The sequence below is a fragment of the Lissotriton vulgaris genome, chromosome 5 (genome assembly GCF_964263255.1).
Source record: "Lissotriton vulgaris chromosome 5, aLisVul1.2, whole genome shotgun sequence".
In the NCBI taxonomy this organism is placed as follows: domain Eukaryota; kingdom Metazoa; phylum Chordata; class Amphibia; order Caudata; family Salamandridae; genus Lissotriton; species Lissotriton vulgaris.
This window is the reverse complement of record NC_141693.1, coordinates 1,547,160,989-1,547,180,006: the sequence shown is the minus strand read 5'-3', so window position 1 is coordinate 1,547,180,006 and position 19,018 is coordinate 1,547,160,989. Positions and strand designations below refer to the sequence as shown.

Sequence of the window (19,018 nt, the reverse complement as noted above, 5' to 3'; positions counted from 1 at the left end):
TGAATATGTAATAGGTTGCAGAATTTTGACTTGACAGAATGGGTTTTTAGCTTAAGGGTGTGTAGATGAAATGCAAGGTGTGTAAGTATGTGTTCATGGAGTGCTTCAAGTGTAAAATCTGTATGATTTGTGCAGTTAAAGTGCTAATTTTGCATACGAGAAAGAAAAGTACTACAGAAGAATTATAAAGGATTGGCACATTGGCTGCCTTTGCTGATGACACAGTTGGCTAATTTGTAATGTATTGGTCTATTAAGTTGCAGAGTGTGGTTGAACTTGGTTAGGAGACTTGGTGCCTGTTTCTGTGTCCTGCTGAAGACAAGGACGGCTTGATACCACTGTCAAAGCCCAGTTTATTGAGAAAAGCATCCAGGAAAGAAGAAGTGTTGAGTCGAAAGTGGTTCTCCTCCAATTTCTCTCCACTTGCTCGAAATGCAGAGCCTCCATTATAGCACAGAACAGAGTGTTAAAGTCGGGGATGGAAGAGGATGAAAATGGGAAGTTTACTTATGAAGAGAACTGAGAAATGTCCTGTGTGCAGACACCAGTGTTTGACGATTGAATACATTTAAATAATGCCTCTAGACTGCACTGATTATCTATCCCTCAGTGGCCTAATGGATAAGGCACTGGCCTCCTAAGCCAGAGATTGTGGGTTCGAGTCCCATCTGAGATGAAAACCAATATCCACTCTTACTTTTCCAGAAAAATTTATATATTTATTACATGCTTCCGCTCAGAAGCTTATGAGGTATTAGGAACTTTGAAATGGTACCATTTTACTTCTGTACTCTTCAGGGTCATGTTGGTGTTCTGAAACTACAAAGTAGATTTTTAAACACCTATCTTTGTCAGATGCAACTTTGACCCGGCAGAAGATATTCCTTTGGAAAAAATTATTTGAATTGGATTGGTGTAACTGTTGTTTCTAGAGGTGGTGACAGGCTTTCAGCTACTTGAATAGGGCAAGTCAGGATTCATGAAACGTATACAACCTTTGAGTGTGTGTAAATTGGCATATCCAGAAAGGAGCAGTTTGTACTACTGTCAAAACAGTTTCTCTCCACGTCTGGAAATATCCAGAGCTATGTAAAGCATACAACTGAGCTTTAATCTCATGAAGAAAGAGGTTTAAATGCAAAAAAGAAAACAAAAGCTTATCGTACTGGTGACATTCTCATTATATCGATTCCAAAAGAGTGCTTTAATTGAAAGGAGCTGAAAAAACACAATGGGATGTAAACCTAAATAACTATCAATATCATATTTCCCATCCTTGCATACCACCTACATTATAAAAATAAGCACAGCAGGACATATGACCGCGTGGCCTAATGGATAAGGCGTCTGACTTCAGATCAGAAGATTGAGGGTTCAAGTCCCTTCGTGGTCGGTTTTTGCCAATGGTCACACAACTCAGCTTTCCATTCAGAATGGAAGCAGGCTCTTCCAATACTCTTATAGCCATCATGTTCTCATTCCTAATTATTCATGATGTGGAGTACATACTGCACAGTCATTTAGATTGCATCTTCAGCCTAAAATCTTGTCCATGTTAGTGGCATTAAGAAGTGCTTCTATGTACACGCACTGAGTATGTAATAGGTTGCAGAATTTTGACTTGACAGAATGGGTTTTTAGCTTAAGGGTGTGTAGATGAAATGCAAGGTGTGTAAGTATGTGTTCATGGAGTGCTTCAAGTGTAAAATCTGTATGATTTGTGCAGTTAAAGTGCTAATTTTGCATACGAGAAAGAAAAGTACTACAGTAGAATTATAAAGGATTGGCACATTGGCTGCCTTTGCTGATGACACAGTTGGCTAATTTGTAATGTATTGGTCTATTAAGTTGCAGAGTGTGGTTGAACTTGGTTAGGAGACTTGGTGCCTGTTTCTGTGTCCTGCTGAAGACAAGGACGGCTTGATACCACTGTCAAAGCCCAGTTTATTGAGAAAAGCATCCAGGAAAGAAGAAGTGTTGAGTCGAAAGTGGTTCTCCTCCAATTTCTCTCCACTTGCTCGAAATGCAGAGCCTCCATTATAGCACAGAACAGAGTGTTAAAGTCGGGGATGGAAGAGGATGAAAATGGGAAGTTTACTTATGAAGAGAACTGAGAAATGTCCTGTGTGCAGACACCAGTGTTTGACGATTGAATACATTTAAATAATGCCTCTAGACTGCACTGATTATCTATCCCTCAGTGGCCTAATGGATAAGGCACTGGCCTCCTAAGCCAGAGATTGTGGGTTCGAGTCCCATCTGAGATGAAAACCAATATCCACTCTTACTTTTCCAGAAAAATTTATATATTTATTACATGCTTCCGCTCAGAAGCTTATGAGGTATTAGGAACTTTGAAATGGTACCATTTTACTTCTGTACTCTTCAGGGTCATGTTGGTGTTCTGAAACTACAAAGTAGATTTTTAAACACCTATCTTTGTCAGATGCAACTTTGACCCGGCAGAAGATATTCCTTTGGAAAAAATTATTTGAATTGGATTGGTGTAACTGTTGTTTCTAGAGGTGGTGACAGGCTTTCAGCTACTTGAATAGGGCAAGTCAGGATTCATGAAACGTATACAACCTTTGAGTGTGTGTAAATTGGCATATCCAGAAAGGAGCAGTTTGTACTACTGTCAAAACAGTTTCTCTCCACTTCTGGAAATATCCAGAGCTATGTAAAGCATACAACTGAGCTTTAATCTCATTAAGAAAGAGGTTTAAATGCAAAAAAAGAAAACAAAAGCTTATCATACTGGTGACATTCTCATTATATCAATTCCAATAGAGTGCTTTAATTGAAAGGAGCTGAAAAAACACAATGGGATGTAAACCTAAATAACTATCAATATCATATTTCCCATCCTTGCATACCACCTACATTATAAAAATAAGCACAGCAGGACATATGACCGCGTGGCCTAATGGATAAGGTGTCTGACTTCGGATCAGAAGATTGAGGGTTCGAGTCCCTTCGTTGTCGGTTTTTGCCAATGGTCACACAACTCAGCTTTCCATTCAGAATGGAAGCAGGCTCTTCCAATACTCTTATAGCCATCATGTTCTCATTCCTAATTATTCATGAAGTGGAGTACATACTGCACAGTCATTTAGATTGCATCTTCAGCCTAAAATCTTGTCCATGTTAGTGGCATTAAGAAGTGCTTCTATGTACATGCACTCAATATGTAATAGGGTTGCAGAATTTTTACTTGACAGAATGGGTTTTTAGCTCAAGGGTGTGTAGATGAAATGCAAGGTGTGTAAGTATGTGTTCATGAAGTGCTTCAAGTGTAAAATCTGTATGATTTGTGCAGTTAAAGTGCTAATTTTGCCTACGAGAAAGAAAAGTACTACAGAAGAATTATAAAGGATTGGCACGTTGGCTGCCTTTGCTGATGACACAGTTGGCTAATTTGTAAAGCATTGGTCTATTAAGTTGCAGAGTGTGGTTGAACTTGGTTAGGAGACTTGGTGCCTGTTTCTGTGTCCTGCTGAAGACAAGGACGGCTTGATACCACTGTCAAAGCCCAGTTTATTGAGAAAAGCATCCAGGAAAGAAGAAGTGTTGAGTCGAAAGGGGTTCTCCTCCAATTTCTCTCCACTTGCTCGAAATGCAGAGCCTCCATTATAGCACAGAACAGAGTGTTAAAGTCGGGGATGGAAGAGGATGAAAATGGGAAGTTTACTTATGAAGAGAACTGAGAAATGTCCTGTGTGCAGACACCAGTGTTTGACGATTGAATACATTTAAATAATGCCTCTAGACTGCACTGATTATCTATCCCTCAGTGGCCTAATGGATAAGGCACTGGCCTCCTAAGCCAGAGATTGTGGGTTCGAGTCCCATCTGAGATGAAAACCAATATCCACTCTTACTTTTCCAGAAAAATTTATATATTTATTACATGCTTCCGCTCAGAAGCTTATGAGGTATTAGGAACTTTGAAATGGTACCATTTTACTTCTGTACTCTTCAGGGTCATGTTGGTGTTCTGAAACTACAAAGTAGATTTTTAAACACCTATCTTTGTCAGATGCAACTTTGACCCGGCAGAAGATATTCCTTTGGAAAAAATTATTTGAATTGGATTGGTGTAACTGTTGTTTCTAGAGGTGGTGACAGGCTTTCAGCTACTTGAATAGGGCAAGTCAGGATTCATGAAACGTATACAACCTTTGAGTGTGTGTAAATTGGCATATCCAGAAAGGAGCAGTTTGTACTACTGTCAAAACAGTTTCTCTCCACGTCTGGAAATATCCAGAGCTATGTAAAGCATACAACTGAGCTTTAATCTCATGAAGAAAGAGGTTTAAATGCAAAAAAGAAAACAAAAGCTTATCGTACTGGTGACATTCTCATTATATCGATTCCAAAAGAGTGCTTTAATTGAAAGGAGCTGAAAAAACACAATGGGATGTAAACCTAAATAACTATCAATATCATATTTCCCATCCTTGCATACCACCTACATTATAAAAATAAGCACAGCAGGACATATGACCGCGTGGCCTAATGGATAAGGCGTCTGACTTCAGATCAGAAGATTGAGGGTTCAAGTCCCTTCGTGGTCGGTTTTTGCCAATGGTCACACAACTCAGCTTTCCATTCAGAATGGAAGCAGGCTCTTCCAATACTCTTATAGCCATCATGTTCTCATTCCTAATTATTCATGATGTGGAGTACATACTGCACAGTCATTTAGATTGCATCTTCAGCCTAAAATCTTGTCCATGTTAGTGGCATTAAGAAGTGCTTCTATGTACACGCACTGAGTATGTAATAGGTTGCAGAATTTTGACTTGACAGAATGGGTTTTTAGCTTAAGGGTGTGTAGATGAAATGCAAGGTGTGTAAGTATGTGTTCATGGAGTGCTTCAAGTGTAAAATCTGTATGATTTGTGCAGTTAAAGTGCTAATTTTGCATACGAGAAAGAAAAGTACTACAGAAGAATTATAAAGGATTGGCACATTGGCTGCCTTTGCTGATGACACAGTTGGCTAATTTGTAATGTATTGGTCTATTAAGTTGCAGAGTGTGGTTGAACTTGGTTAGGAGACTTGGTGCCTGTTTCTGTGTCCTGCTGAAGACAAGGACGGCTTGATACCACTGTCAAAGCCCAGTTTATTGAGAAAAGCATCCAGGAAAGAAGAAGTGTTGAGTCGAAAGTGGTTCTCCTCCAATTTCTCTCCACTTGCTCGAAATGCAGAGCCTCCATTATAGCACAGAACAGAGTGTTAAAGTCGGGGATGGAAGAGGATGAAAATGGGAAGTTTACTTATGAAGAGAACTGAGAAATGTCCTGTGTGCAGACACCAGTGTTTGACGATTGAATACATTTAAATAATGCCTCTAGACTGCACTGATTATCTATCCCTCAGTGGCCTAATGGATAAGGCACTGGCCTCCTAAGCCAGAGATTGTGGGTTCGAGTCCCATCTGAGATGAAAACCAATATCCACTCTTACTTTTCCAGAAAAATTTATATATTTATTACATGCTTCCGCTCAGAAGCTTATGAGGTATTAGGAACTTTGAAATGGTACCATTTTACTTCTGTACTCTTCAGGGTCATGTTGGTGTTCTGAAACTACAAAGTAGATTTTTAAACACCTATCTTTGTCAGATGCAACTTTGACCCGGCAGAAGATATTCCTTTGGAAAAAATTATTTGAATTGGATTGGTGTAACTGTTGTTTCTAGAGGTGGTGACAGGCTTTCAGCTACTTGAATAGGGCAAGTCAGGATTCATGAAACGTATACAACCTTTGAGTGTGTGTAAATTGGCATATCCAGAAAGGAGCAGTTTGTACTACTGTCAAAACAGTTTCTCTCCACTTCTGGAAATATCCAGAGCTATGTAAAGCATACAACTGAGCTTTAATCTCATTAAGAAAGAGGTTTAAATGCAAAAAAAGAAAACAAAAGCTTATCATACTGGTGACATTCTCATTATATCAATTCCAATAGAGTGCTTTAATTGAAAGGAGCTGAAAAAACACAATGGGATGTAAACCTAAATAACTATCAATATCATATTTCCCATCCTTGCATACCACCTACATTATAAAAATAAGCACAGCAGGACATATGACCGCGTGGCCTAATGGATAAGGTGTCTGACTTCGGATCAGAAGATTGAGGGTTCGAGTCCCTTCGTTGTCGGTTTTTGCCAATGGTCACACAACTCAGCTTTCCATTCAGAATGGAAGCAGGCTCTTCCAATACTCTTATAGCCATCATGTTCTCATTCCTAATTATTCATGAAGTGGAGTACATACTGCACAGTCATTTAGATTGCATCTTCAGCCTAAAATCTTGTCCATGTTAGTGGCATTAAGAAGTGCTTCTATGTACATGCACTCAATATGTAATAGGGTTGCAGAATTTTTACTTGACAGAATGGGTTTTTAGCTCAAGGGTGTGTAGATGAAATGCAAGGTGTGTAAGTATGTGTTCATGAAGTGCTTCAAGTGTAAAATCTGTATGATTTGTGCAGTTAAAGTGCTAATTTTGCCTACGAGAAAGAAAAGTACTACAGAAGAATTATAAAGGATTGGCACGTTGGCTGCCTTTGCTGATGACACAGTTGGCTAATTTGTAAAGCATTGGTCTATTAAGTTGCAGAGTGTGGTTGAACTTGGTTAGGAGACTTGGTGCCTGTTTCTGTGTCCTGCTGAAGACAAGGACGGCTTGATACCACTGTCAAAGCCCAGTTTATTGAGAAAAGCATCCAGGAAAGAAGAAGTGTTGAGTCGAAAGGGGTTCTCCTCCAATTTCTCTCCACTTGCTCGAAATGCAGAGCCTCCATTATAGCACAGAACAGAGTGTTAAAGTCGGGGATGGAAGAGGATGAAAATGGGAAGTTTACTTATGAAGAGAACTGAGAAATGTCCTGTGTGCAGACACCAGTGTTTGACGATTGAATACATTTAAATAATGCCTCTAGACTGCACTGATTATCTATCCCTCAGTGGCCTAATGGATAAGGCACTGGCCTCCTAAGCCAGAGATTGTGGGTTCGAGTCCCATCTGAGATGAAAACCAATATCCACTCTTACTTTTCCAGAAAAATTTATATATTTATTACATGCTTCCGCTCAGAAGCTTATGAGGTATTAGGAACTTTGAAATGGTACCATTTTACTTCTGTACTCTTCAGGGTCATGTTGGTGTTCTGAAACTACAAAGTAGATTTTTAAACACCTATCTTTGTCAGATGCAACTTTGACCCGGCAGAAGATATTCCTTTGGAAAAAATTATTTGAATTGGATTGGTGTAACTGTTGTTTCTAGAGGTGGTGACAGGCTTTCAGCTACTTGAATAGGGCAAGTCAGGATTCATGAAACGTATACAACCTTTGAGTGTGTGTAAATTGGCATATCCAGAAAGGAGCAGTTTGTACTACTGTCAAAACAGTTTCTCTCCACGTCTGGAAATATCCAGAGCTATGTAAAGCATACAACTGAGCTTTAATCTCATGAAGAAAGAGGTTTAAATGCAAAAAAGAAAACAAAAGCTTATCGTACTGGTGACATTCTCATTATATCGATTCCAAAAGAGTGCTTTAATTGAAAGGAGCTGAAAAAACACAATGGGATGTAAACCTAAATAACTATCAATATCATATTTCCCATCCTTGCATACCACCTACATTATAAAAATAAGCACAGCAGGACATATGACCGCGTGGCCTAATGGATAAGGTGTCTGACTTCAGATCAGAAGATTGAGGGTTCAAGTCCCTTCGTGGTCGGTTTTTGCCAATGGTCACACAACTCAGCTTTCCATTCAGAATGGAAGCAGGCTCTTCCAATACTCTTATAGCCATCATGTTCTCATTCCTAATTATTCATGATGTGGAGTACATACTGCACAGTCATTTAGATTGCATCTTCAGCCTAAAATCTTGTCCATGTTAGTGGCATTAAGAAGTGCTTCTATGTACACGCACTGAGTATGTAATAGGTTGCAGAATTTTGACTTGACAGAATGGGTTTTTAGCTTAAGGGTGTGTAGATGAAATGCAAGGTGTGTAAGTATGTGTTCATGGAGTGCTTCAAGTGTAAAATCTGTATGATTTGTGCAGTTAAAGTGCTAATTTTGCATACGAGAAAGAAAAGTACTACAGAAGAATTATAAAGGATTGGCACATTGGCTGCCTTTGCTGATGACACAGTTGGCTAATTTGTAATGTATTGGTCTATTAAGTTGCAGAGTGTGGTTGAACTTGGTTAGGAGACTTGGTGCCTGTTTCTGTGTCCTGCTGAAGACAAGGACGGCTTGATACCACTGTCAAAGCCCAGTTTATTGAGAAAAGCATCCAGGAAAGAAGAAGTGTTGAGTCGAAAGTGGTTCTCCTCCAATTTCTCTCCACTTGCTCGAAATGCAGAGCCTCCATTATAGCACAGAACAGAGTGTTAAAGTCGGGGATGGAAGAGGATGAAAATGGGAAGTTTACTTATGAAGAGAACTGAGAAATGTCCTGTGTGCAGACACCAGTGTTTGACGATTGAATACATTTAAATAATGCCTCTAGACTGCACTGATTATCTATCCCTCAGTGGCCTAATGGATAAGGCACTGGCCTCCTAAGCCAGAGATTGTGGGTTCGAGTCCCATCTGAGATGAAAACCAATATCCACTCTTACTTTTCCAGAAAAATTTATATATTTATTACATGCTTCCGCTCAGAAGCTTATGAGGTATTAGGAACTTTGAAATGGTACCATTTTACTTCTGTACTCTTCAGGGTCATGTTGGTGTTCTGAAACTACAAAGTAGATTTTTAAACACCTATCTTTGTCAGATGCAACTTTGACCCGGCAGAAGATATTCCTTTGGAAAAAATTATTTGAATTGGATTGGTGTAACTGTTGTTTCTAGAGGTGGTGACAGGCTTTCAGCTACTTGAATAGGGCAAGTCAGGATTCATGAAACGTATACAACCTTTGAGTGTGTGTAAATTGGCATATCCAGAAAGGAGCAGTTTGTACTACTGTCAAAACAGTTTCTCTCCACTTCTGGAAATATCCAGAGCTATGTAAAGCATACAACTGAGCTTTAATCTCATTAAGAAAGAGGTTTAAATGCAAAAAAAGAAAACAAAAGCTTATCATACTGGTGACATTCTCATTATATCAATTCCAATAGAGTGCTTTAATTGAAAGGAGCTGAAAAAACACAATGGGATGTAAACCTAAATAACTATCAATATCATATTTCCCATCCTTGCATACCACCTACATTATAAAAATAAGCACAGCAGGACATATGACCGCGTGGCCTAATGGATAAGGTGTCTGACTTCGGATCAGAAGATTGAGGGTTCGAGTCCCTTCGTTGTCGGTTTTTGCCAATGGTCACACAACTCAGCTTTCCATTCAGAATGGAAGCAGGCTCTTCCAATACTCTTATAGCCATCATGTTCTCATTCCTAATTATTCATGAAGTGGAGTACATACTGCACAGTCATTTAGATTGCATCTTCAGCCTAAAATCTTGTCCATGTTAGTGGCATTAAGAAGTGCTTCTATGTACATGCACTCAATATGTAATAGGGTTGCAGAATTTTTACTTGACAGAATGGGTTTTTAGCTCAAGGGTGTGTAGATGAAATGCAAGGTGTGTAAGTATGTGTTCATGAAGTGCTTCAAGTGTAAAATCTGTATGATTTGTGCAGTTAAAGTGCTAATTTTGCCTACGAGAAAGAAAAGTACTACAGAAGAATTATAAAGGATTGGCACGTTGGCTGCCTTTGCTGATGACACAGTTGGCTAATTTGTAAAGCATTGGTCTATTAAGTTGCAGAGTGTGGTTGAACTTGGTTAGGAGACTTGGTGCCTGTTTCTGTGTCCTGCTGAAGACAAGGACGGCTTGATACCACTGTCAAAGCCCAGTTTATTGAGAAAAGCATCCAGGAAAGAAGAAGTGTTGAGTCGAAAGGGGTTCTCCTCCAATTTCTCTCCACTTGCTCGAAATCAAGAGCCTCCATTATAGCACAGAACAGAGTGTTAAAGTCGGGGATGGAAGAGGATGAAAATGGGAAGTTTACTTATGGAGAGAACTGAGAAATGTCCTGTGTGCAGACACCAGTGTTTGACGATTGAATACATTTAAATAATGCCTCTAGACTGCACTGTTTATCTATCCCTCAGTGGCCTAATGGATAAGGCACTGGCCTCCTAAGCCAGGGATTGTGGGTTCGAGTCCCATCTGATATGAAAACCAATATCCACTCTTACTTTTCCAGAAAAATTTATATATTTATTACATGCTTCCGCTCAGAAGCTTATGAGGTATTAGGAACTTTGAAATGGTACAATTTTACTTCTGTACTCTTCAGGGTCATGTTGGTGTTCTGAAACTACAAAGTAGATTTTTAAACACCTATCTTTGTCAGATGCAACTTTGACCCGGCAGAAGATATTCCTTTGGAAAAAATTATTTGAATTGGATTGGTGTAACTGTTGTTTCTAGAGGTGGTGACAGGCTTTCAGCTACTTGAATAGGGCAAGTCAGGATTCATGAAACATATACAACCTTTGAGCGTGTGTAAATTGGCATATCCAGAAAGGAGCAGTTTGTACTACTGTCAAAACAGTTTCTCTCCACTTCTGGAAATATCCAGAACTATGTAAAGCATACAACTGAGCTTTAATCTCATGAAGAAAGAGGTTTAAATGCAAAAAAGAAAACAAAAGCTTATCGTACTGGTGACATTCTCATTATATCGATTCCAAAAGAGTGCTTTAATTGAAAGGAGCTGAAAAAACACAATGGGATGTAAACCTAAATAACTATCAATATTATATTTCCCATCCTTGCATACCACCTACATTATAAAAATAAGCACAGCAGGACATATGACCGTGTGGCCTAATGGATAAGGCGTCTGACTTCGGATCAGAAGTTTGAGGGTTCGAGTCCCTTCGTGGTCGGTTTTTGCCAATGGTCACACAACTCAGATTTCCATTCAGAATGGAAGCAGGCTCTTCCAATACTCTTATAGCCATCATGTTCTCATTCCTAATTATTCATGAAGTGGAGTACATACTGCACAGTCATTAAGATTGCATCTTCAGCCTAAAATCTTGTCCATGCTAGTGGCATTAAGAAGTGCTTCTATGTACACCCACTGAATATGTAATAGGGTTGCAGAATTTTGACTTGACAGAATGGGTTTTTAGTTAAAGGGTGTGTAGATGAAATGCAAGGTGTGTAAGTATGTGTTCATGGAGTGCTTCAAGTGTAAAATCTGTATGATTTGTGCAGTTAAAGTGCTAATTTTGCCTACGAGAAAGAAAAGTACTACAGAAGAATTATAAAGGATTGGCACATTGGCTGCCTTTGCTGATGACACAGTTGGCTAATTTGTAAAGCATTGGTCTATTAAGTTGCAGAGTGTGGTTGAACTTGGTTAGGAGACTTGGTGAATGTTTCTGTGTCCTGCTGAAGACAAGGACGGCTTGATACCACTGTCAAAGCCCAGTTTATTGAGAAAAGCATCCAGGAAAGAAGAAGTGTTGAGTCGAAAGTGGTTCTCCTCCAATTTCTCTCCACTTGCTCGAAATGCAGAGCCTCCATTATAGCACAGAACAGAGTGTTAAAGTCGGGGATGGAAGATGATGAAAATGGGAAGTTTACTTATGGAGAGAACTGAGAAATGTCCTGTGTGCAGACGATTGAATACATTTAAATAATGCCTCTAGAATGCAAGTATTTGTCTGTCCCTCAGTGGCATAATGGATAAGGCACTGGCCTCCTAAGCCAGGGATTGTGGGTTCGAGTCCCATCTGAGATGAAAACCAATATCCACTCTTACTTTTCCAGAAAAATTTATATATTTATTACATGCTTCCGCTCAGAAGCTTATGAGGTATTAGGAACTTTGAAATGGTACCATTTTACTTCTGTACTCTTCAGGGTCATGTTGGTGTTCTGAAACTACAAAGTAGATTTTTAAACACCTATCTTTGTCAGATGCAACTTTGACCCGGCAGAAGATATTCCTTTGGAAAAAATTATTTGAATTGGATTGGTGTAACTGTTGTTTCTAGAGGTGGTGACAGGCTTTCAGCTACTTGAATAGGGCAAGTCAGGATTCATGAAACATATACAACCTTTGAGCGTGTGTAAATTGGCATATCCAGAAAGGAGCAGTTTGTACTACTGTCAAAACAGTTTCTCTCCACTTCTGGAAATATCCAGAGCTATGCAAAGCATACAACTGAGCTTTAATCTCATGTAGAAAAAGGTTTAAATGCAAAAAAAAAACAAAAGCTTATCATACTGGTGACATTCTCATTATATCGATTCCAAAAGATTGCTTTAATTGAAAGGAGCTGAAAAAACACAATGGGATGTAAACCTAAATAACTATCAATATCATATTTCCCATCCTTGCATACCACCTACATTATAAAAATAAGCACAGCAGGAAATATGACCGCGTGGCCTAATGGATAAGGCGTCTGACTTCGGATCAGAAGATTGAGGGTTCGAGTCCCTTCGTGGTCGGTTTTTGCCAATGGTCACACAATGCCAGCTTTCCATTCAGAATGGAAGCAGGCTCTTCCAATACTCTTATAGCCATCATGTTCTCATTCCTAATTATTCATGAAGTGGAGTACATACTGCACAGTCATTTAGATTGCATCTTCAGCCTAAAATCTTGTCCATGTTAGTGGCATTAAGAAGTGCTTCTATGTACACGCACTGAATATGTAATAGGGTTGCAGAATTTTGACTTGACAGAATGGGTTTTTAGTTTAAGGGTGTGTAGATGAAATGCAAGGTGTGTAAGTATGTGTTCATGGAGTGCTTCAAGTGTAAAATCTGTATGATTTGTGCAGTTAAAGTGCTAATTTTGCCTACGAGAAAGAAAAGTACTACAGAAGAATTATAAAGGATTGGCACATTGGCTGCCTTTGCTGATGACACAGTTGGCTAATTTGTAAAGCATTGGTCTATTAAGTTGCAGAGTGTGGTTGAACTTGGTTAGGAGACTTGGTGCCTGTTTCTGTGTCCTGCTGAAGACAAGGACGGCTTGATACCACTGTCAAAGCCCAGTTTATTGAGAAAAGCATCCAGGAAAGAAGAAGTGTTGAGTCGAAAGTGGTTCTCCTCCAATTTCTCTCCACTTGCTCGAAATGCAGAGCCTCCATTATAGCACAGAACAGAGTGTTAAAGTCGGGGATGGAAGATGATGAAAATGGGAAGTTTACTTATGGAGAGAACTGAGAAATGTCCTGTGTGCAGACGATTGAATACATTTAAATAATGCCTCTAGAATGCAAGTGTTTATCTGTCCCTCAGTTGCATAATGGATAAGGCACTGGCCTCCTAAGCCAGGGATTGTGGGTTCGAGTCCCATCTGAGATGAAAACCAATATCCACTCTTACTTTTCCAGAAAAATTTATATATTTATTACATGCTTCCGCTCAGAAGCTTATGAGGTATTAGGAACTTTGAAATGGTACCATTTTACTTCTGTACTCTTCAGGGTCATGTTGGTGTTCTGAAACTACAAAGTAGATTTTTAAACACCTATCTTTGTCAGATGCAACTTTGACCCGGCAGAAGATATTCCTTAGGAAAAAATGATTTGAATTGGATTGGTGTAACTGTTGTTTCTAGAGGTGGTGACAGGCTTTCAGCTACTCGAATAGGGCAAGTCAGGATTCATGAAACATATACAACCTTTGAGCGTGTGTAAATTGGCATATCCAGAAAGGAGCAGTTTGTACTACTGTCAAAACAGTTTCTCTCCACTTCTGGAAATATCCAGAGCTATGCAAAGCATACAACTGAGCTTTAATCTCATGAAGAAAGAGGTTTAAATGCAAAAAAAAAAAAAAAAGCTTATCGTACTGGTGACATTCTCATTATATCGATTCCAAAAGAGTGCTTTAATTGAAAGGAGCTGAAAAAACACAATGGGATGTAAACCTAAATAACTATCAATATCATATTTCCCATCCTTGCATACCACCTACATTATAAAAATAAGCACAGCAGGACATATGACCGCGTGGCCTAATGGATAAGGCGTCTGACTTCGGATCAGAAGATTGAGGGTTCGAGTCCCTTCGTGGTCGGTTTTTGCCAATGGTCACACAACCCAGCTTTCCATTCAGAATGGAAGCAGGCTCTTCCAATACTCTTATAGCCATCATGTTCTCATTCCTAATTATTCATGAAGTGGAGTACATACTGCACAGTCATTTAGATTGCATCTTCAGCCTAAAATCTTGTCCATGTTAGTGGCATTAAGAAGTGCTTCTATGTACACGCACTGAATATGTAATAGGTTGCAGAATTTTGACTTGACAGAATGGGTTTTTAGCTTAAGGTTGTGTAGATGAAATGCAAGGTGTGTAAGTATGTGTTCATGGAGTGCTTCAAGTGTAAAATCTGTATGATTTGTGCAGTTAAAGTGCTAATTTTGCCTACGAGAAAGAAAACTACTACAGAAGAATTATAAAGGATTGGCACATTGGCTGCCTTTGCTGATGACACAGTTGGCTAATTTGCAATGCATTGGTCTACTAAGTTGCAGAGTGTGGTTGAACTTGGTTAGGAGACTTGGTGCCTGTTTCTGTGTCCTGCTGAAGACAAGGACGGCTTGATACCACTGTCAAAGCCCAGTTTATTGAGAAAAGCATCCAGGAATGAAGAAGTGTTGAGTCGAAAGTGGTTCTCCTCCAATTTCTCTCCACTTGCTCGAAATGCAGAGCCTCCATTATAGCACAGAACAGAGTGTTAAAGTCGGGGATGGAAGAGGATGAAAATGGGAAGTTTACTTATGGAGAGAACTGAGAAATGTCCTGTGTGCAGACACCAGTGTTTGAAGATTGAATACATTTAAATAATGCCTCTAGACTGCACTGTTTATCTATCCCTCAGTGGCCTAATGGATAAGGCACTGGCCTCCTAAGCCAGGGATTGTGGGATCGAGTCCCATCTGAGATGAAAACTAATATCCACTCTTACTTTTCCAGAAAAATTTATATATTTATTACATGCTTCCGCTCAGAAGCTTATGAGGTATTAGGAACTTTGAAATGGTACCATTTTACTTCTGTACTCTTCAGGGTCATGTTGGTGTTCTGAAACTACAAAGTAGATTTTTAAACACCTATCTTTGTCAGATGCAACTTTGACCCGGCAGAAGATATTCCTTTGGAAAAAAGTGTTTGAATTGGATTGGTGTAACTGTTGTTTCTAGAGGTGGTGACAGGCTTTCAGCTACTTGAATAGGGCAAGTCAGGATTCATGAAACATATACAACCTTTGAGTGTGTGTAAATTGGCTTATCCAGAAAGGAGCAGTTTGTACTACTGTCAAAACAGTTTCTCTCCACTTCTGGAAATATCCAGAGCTATGTAAAGCATACAACTGAGCTTTAATCTCATGAAGAAAGAGGTTTAAATGCAAAAAAGAAAACAAAAGCTTATCGTACTGGTGACATTCTCATTATATCGATTCCAAAAGAGTGCTTTAATTGAAAGGAGCTGAAAAAACACAATGGGATGTAAACCTAAATAACTATCAATATCATATTTCCCATCCTTGCATACCACCTACATTATAAAAATAAGCACAGCAGGACATATGACCGCGTGGCCTAATGGATAAGGCGTCTGACTTCGGATCAGAAGATTGAGGGTTCGAGTCCCTTCATGGTTGGTTTTTGCCAATGGTCACACAACTCAGCTTTCCATTCAGAATGGAAGCATGCTCTTCCAATACTCTTATAGCCATCATGTTCTCATTCCTAATTATTCATGAAGTGGAGTACATACTGCACAGTCATTTAGATTGCATCTTCAGCCTAAAATCTTGTCCATGTTAGTGGCATTAAGAAGTGCTTCTATGTACACGCACTGAATATGTAATAGGGGTGGAAGAATTTTGACTTGACAGAATGGGTTTTTAGTTTAAGGGTGTGTAGATGAAATGCAAGGTGTGTAAGTATGTGTTCATGGAGTGCTTCAAGTGTAAAATCTGTATGATTTGCGCAGTTAAAGTGCTAATTTTGCCTACGAGAAAGAAAAGTACTACAGAAGAATTATAAAGGATTGGCACATTGGCTGCCTTTGCTGATGACACAGTTGGCTAATTTGTAATGCATTGGTCTATTAAGTTGCAGAGTGTGGTTGAACTTGGTTAGGAGACTTGCTGCCAGTTTCTGTGTCCTGCTGAAGACAAGGACGGCTTGATACCACTGTCAAAGCCCAGTTTATTGAGAAAAGCATCCAGGAAAGAAGAAGTGTTGAGTCGAAAGTGGTTCTCCTCCAATTTCTCTCCACTTGCTCGAAATGCAGAGCCTCCATTATAGCACAGAACAGAGTGTTAAAGTCGGGGATGGAAGAGGATGAAAATGGGAAGTTTACTTATGGAGAGAACTGAGAAATGTCCTGTGTGCAGACACCAGTGTTTGACGATTGAATACATTTAAATAATGCCTCTAGACTGCACTGTTTATCTATCCCTCAGTGGCCTAAAGGATAAGGCACTGGCCTCCTAAGCCAGGGATTGTGGGTTCGAGGCCCATCTGAGATGAAAACCAATATCCACTCTTACTTTTCCAGAAAAATGTATATATTTATTACATGCTTCCGCTCAGAAGCTTATGAGGTATTAGGAACTTTGAAATGGTACCATTTTACTTCTGTACTCTTCAGGGTCATGTTGGTGTTCTGAAACTACAAAGTAGATTTTTAAACACCTATCTTTGTCAGATGCAACTTTGACCCGGCAGAAGATATTCCTTTGGAAAAAATTATTTGAATTGGATTGGTGTAACTGTTGTTTCTAGAGGTGGTGACAGGCTTTCAGCTACTTGAATAGGGCAAGTCAGGATTCATGAAACGTATACAACCTTTGAGTGTGTGTAAATTGGCATATCCAGAAAGGAGCAGTTTGTACTACTGTCAAAACAGTTTCTCTCCACTTCTGGAAATATCCAGAGCTATGTAAAGCATACAACTGAGCTTTAATCTCATGAAGAAAGAGGTTTAAATGCAAAAAAAGAAAACAAAAGCTTATCATACTGGTGACATTCTCATTATATCAATTCCAATAGAGTGCTTTAATTGAAAGGAGCTGAAAAAACACAATGGGATGTAAACCTAAATAACTATCAATATCATATTTCCCATCCTTGCATACCACCTACATTATAAAAATAAGCACAGCAGGACATGTGACCGCGTGGCCTAATGGATAAGGCGTCTGACTTCGGATCAGAAGATTGAGGGTTCGAGTCCCTTCGTGGTCGGTTTTTGCCAATGGTCACACAACTCAGCTTTCCATTCAGAATGGAAGCACGCTCTTCCAATACTCTTATAGCCATCATGTTCTCATTCCTAATTATTCATGAAGTGGAGTACATACTGCACAGTCATTTAGATTGCATCTTCAGCCTAAAATCTTGTCCATGTTAGTGGCATTAAGAAGTGCTTCTATGTACACGCACTGAATATGTAATAGGGTTGCAGAATTTTGACTTGACAGAATGGGTTTTTAGCTCAAGGGTGTGTAGATGAAATGCAAGGTGTGTAAGTATGTGTTCATGAAGTGCTTCAAGTGTAAAATCTGTATGATTTGTGCAGTTAAAGTGCTAATTTTGCCTACGAGAAAGAAAAGTACTACAGAAGAATTATAAAGGATTGGCACGTTGGCTGCCTTTGCTGATGACACAGTTGGCTAATTTGTAAAGCATTGGTCTATTAAGTTGCAGAGTGTGGTTGAACTTGGTTAGGAGACTTGGTGCCTGTTTCTGTGTCCTGCTGAAGACAAGGACGGCTTGATACCACTGTCAAAGCCCAGTTTATTGAGAAAAGCATCCAGGAAAGAAGAAGTGTTGAGTCGAAAGTGGTTCTCCTCCAATTTCTCTCCACTTGCTCGAAATCAAGAGCCTCCATTATAGCACAGAACAGAGTGTTAAAGTCGGGGATGGAAGAGGATGAAAATGGGAAGTTTACTTATGGAGAGAACTGAGAAATGTCCTGTGTGCAGACGATTGAATACATTTAAATAATGCCTCTAGACTGAATGTGTTTAACTGTGCCTCAGTGGCCTAATGGATAAGGCACTGGCCTCCTAAGCCAGGGATTGTGGGTTCGAATCCCATCTGAGGTGAAAACCAATATTCACTCTTACTTTTCCAGAAAAATTTATATATTTATTACATGCTTCCGCTCAGAAGCTTATGAGGTATTAGGAACTTTGAAATGGTACAATTTTACATCTGTCTCTTCAGGGTCATGTTGGTGTTCTGAAGCTACAAAGTAGATTTTTAAACACCTATCTTTGTCAGATGCAACTTTGACCCGGCAGAAGATATTCCTTTGGAAAAAATGATTTGAATTGGATTGGTGTAACTGTTGTTTCTAGAGGTGGGGACAGGCTTTCAGCTACTTGAATAGGGCAAGTCAGGATTCATGAAACATATGCAACCTTTGAGCGTGTGTAAATTGGCATGTCCAGAAAGGAGCAGTTTGTACTACTGTCAAAACAGTTTCTCTCCACTTCTGGAAATATCCAGAACTATGTAAAGCATACAACTGAGCTTTAATCTCATGAAGAAAGAGGTTTAAATGCAAAAAAGAAAACAAAAGCTTATCGTACTGGTGACATTCTCATTATATCGATTCCAAAAGAGTGCTTTAATTGAAAGGAGCTGAAAAAACACAATGGGATGTAAACCTAAATTACTATCAATATCATATTTCCCATCCTTGCATACCACCTACATTATAAAAATAAGCACAGCAGGACATATGACCGCGTGGCCTAATGGATAAGGCGTCTGACTTCGGATCAGAAGATTGAGGGTTCGAGTCCCATCGTGGTCGGTTTTTGCCAATGGTCACACAACTTAGCTTTCCATTCAGAATGGAAGCAGGCTCTTCCAATACTCTTATAGCCATCATGTTCTCATTCCTAATTATTCATGAAGTGGAGTACATACTGCACAGTCATTTAGATTGCATCTTCAGCCTAA

General features: G+C 39.3%; 15 non-coding genes across 15 annotated transcripts; all 15 read left to right on the top strand.

Annotated features, from left to right (window-relative positions):
* Positions 1–603: 603 nt before the first annotated feature.
* TRNAR-CCU (transfer RNA arginine (anticodon CCU)) lies at positions 604–677 on the top strand. Its single transcript has one exon. It is a non-coding gene; the product is annotated as a tRNA-Arg (tRNA).
* A 1,517-nt stretch (positions 678–2,194) lies between these two features.
* On the top strand, positions 2,195–2,268 carry TRNAR-CCU (transfer RNA arginine (anticodon CCU)). The gene has a single exon. It is a non-coding gene; the product is annotated as a tRNA-Arg (tRNA).
* A 644-nt stretch (positions 2,269–2,912) lies between these two features.
* On the top strand, positions 2,913–2,985 carry TRNAR-UCG (transfer RNA arginine (anticodon UCG)). Its single transcript has one exon. It is a non-coding gene; the product is annotated as a tRNA-Arg (tRNA).
* Positions 2,986–3,787: 802 nt separating this feature from the next.
* TRNAR-CCU (transfer RNA arginine (anticodon CCU)) lies at positions 3,788–3,861 on the top strand. The gene has a single exon. It is a non-coding gene; the product is annotated as a tRNA-Arg (tRNA).
* A 1,517-nt stretch (positions 3,862–5,378) lies between these two features.
* On the top strand, positions 5,379–5,452 carry TRNAR-CCU (transfer RNA arginine (anticodon CCU)). The gene has a single exon. It is a non-coding gene; the product is annotated as a tRNA-Arg (tRNA).
* A 644-nt stretch (positions 5,453–6,096) lies between these two features.
* On the top strand, positions 6,097–6,169 carry TRNAR-UCG (transfer RNA arginine (anticodon UCG)). The gene has a single exon. It is a non-coding gene; the product is annotated as a tRNA-Arg (tRNA).
* An 802-nt stretch (positions 6,170–6,971) lies between these two features.
* Positions 6,972–7,045, top strand: TRNAR-CCU (transfer RNA arginine (anticodon CCU)). The gene has a single exon. It is a non-coding gene; the product is annotated as a tRNA-Arg (tRNA).
* A 1,517-nt stretch (positions 7,046–8,562) lies between these two features.
* TRNAR-CCU (transfer RNA arginine (anticodon CCU)) lies at positions 8,563–8,636 on the top strand. The gene has a single exon. It is a non-coding gene; the product is annotated as a tRNA-Arg (tRNA).
* A 644-nt stretch (positions 8,637–9,280) lies between these two features.
* On the top strand, positions 9,281–9,353 carry TRNAR-UCG (transfer RNA arginine (anticodon UCG)). Its single transcript has one exon. It is a non-coding gene; the product is annotated as a tRNA-Arg (tRNA).
* A 1,519-nt stretch (positions 9,354–10,872) lies between these two features.
* On the top strand, positions 10,873–10,945 carry TRNAR-UCG (transfer RNA arginine (anticodon UCG)). Its single transcript has one exon. It is a non-coding gene; the product is annotated as a tRNA-Arg (tRNA).
* Positions 10,946–12,451: 1,506 nt separating this feature from the next.
* On the top strand, positions 12,452–12,524 carry TRNAR-UCG (transfer RNA arginine (anticodon UCG)). The gene has a single exon. It is a non-coding gene; the product is annotated as a tRNA-Arg (tRNA).
* A 1,508-nt stretch (positions 12,525–14,032) lies between these two features.
* On the top strand, positions 14,033–14,105 carry TRNAR-UCG (transfer RNA arginine (anticodon UCG)). Its single transcript has one exon. It is a non-coding gene; the product is annotated as a tRNA-Arg (tRNA).
* Positions 14,106–17,217: 3,112 nt separating this feature from the next.
* On the top strand, positions 17,218–17,290 carry TRNAR-UCG (transfer RNA arginine (anticodon UCG)). The gene has a single exon. It is a non-coding gene; the product is annotated as a tRNA-Arg (tRNA).
* A 790-nt stretch (positions 17,291–18,080) lies between these two features.
* Positions 18,081–18,153, top strand: TRNAR-CCU (transfer RNA arginine (anticodon CCU)). Its single transcript has one exon. It is a non-coding gene; the product is annotated as a tRNA-Arg (tRNA).
* Positions 18,154–18,796: 643 nt separating this feature from the next.
* On the top strand, positions 18,797–18,869 carry TRNAR-UCG (transfer RNA arginine (anticodon UCG)). The gene has a single exon. It is a non-coding gene; the product is annotated as a tRNA-Arg (tRNA).
* The last annotated feature ends 149 nt before the right edge of the window (positions 18,870–19,018 follow it).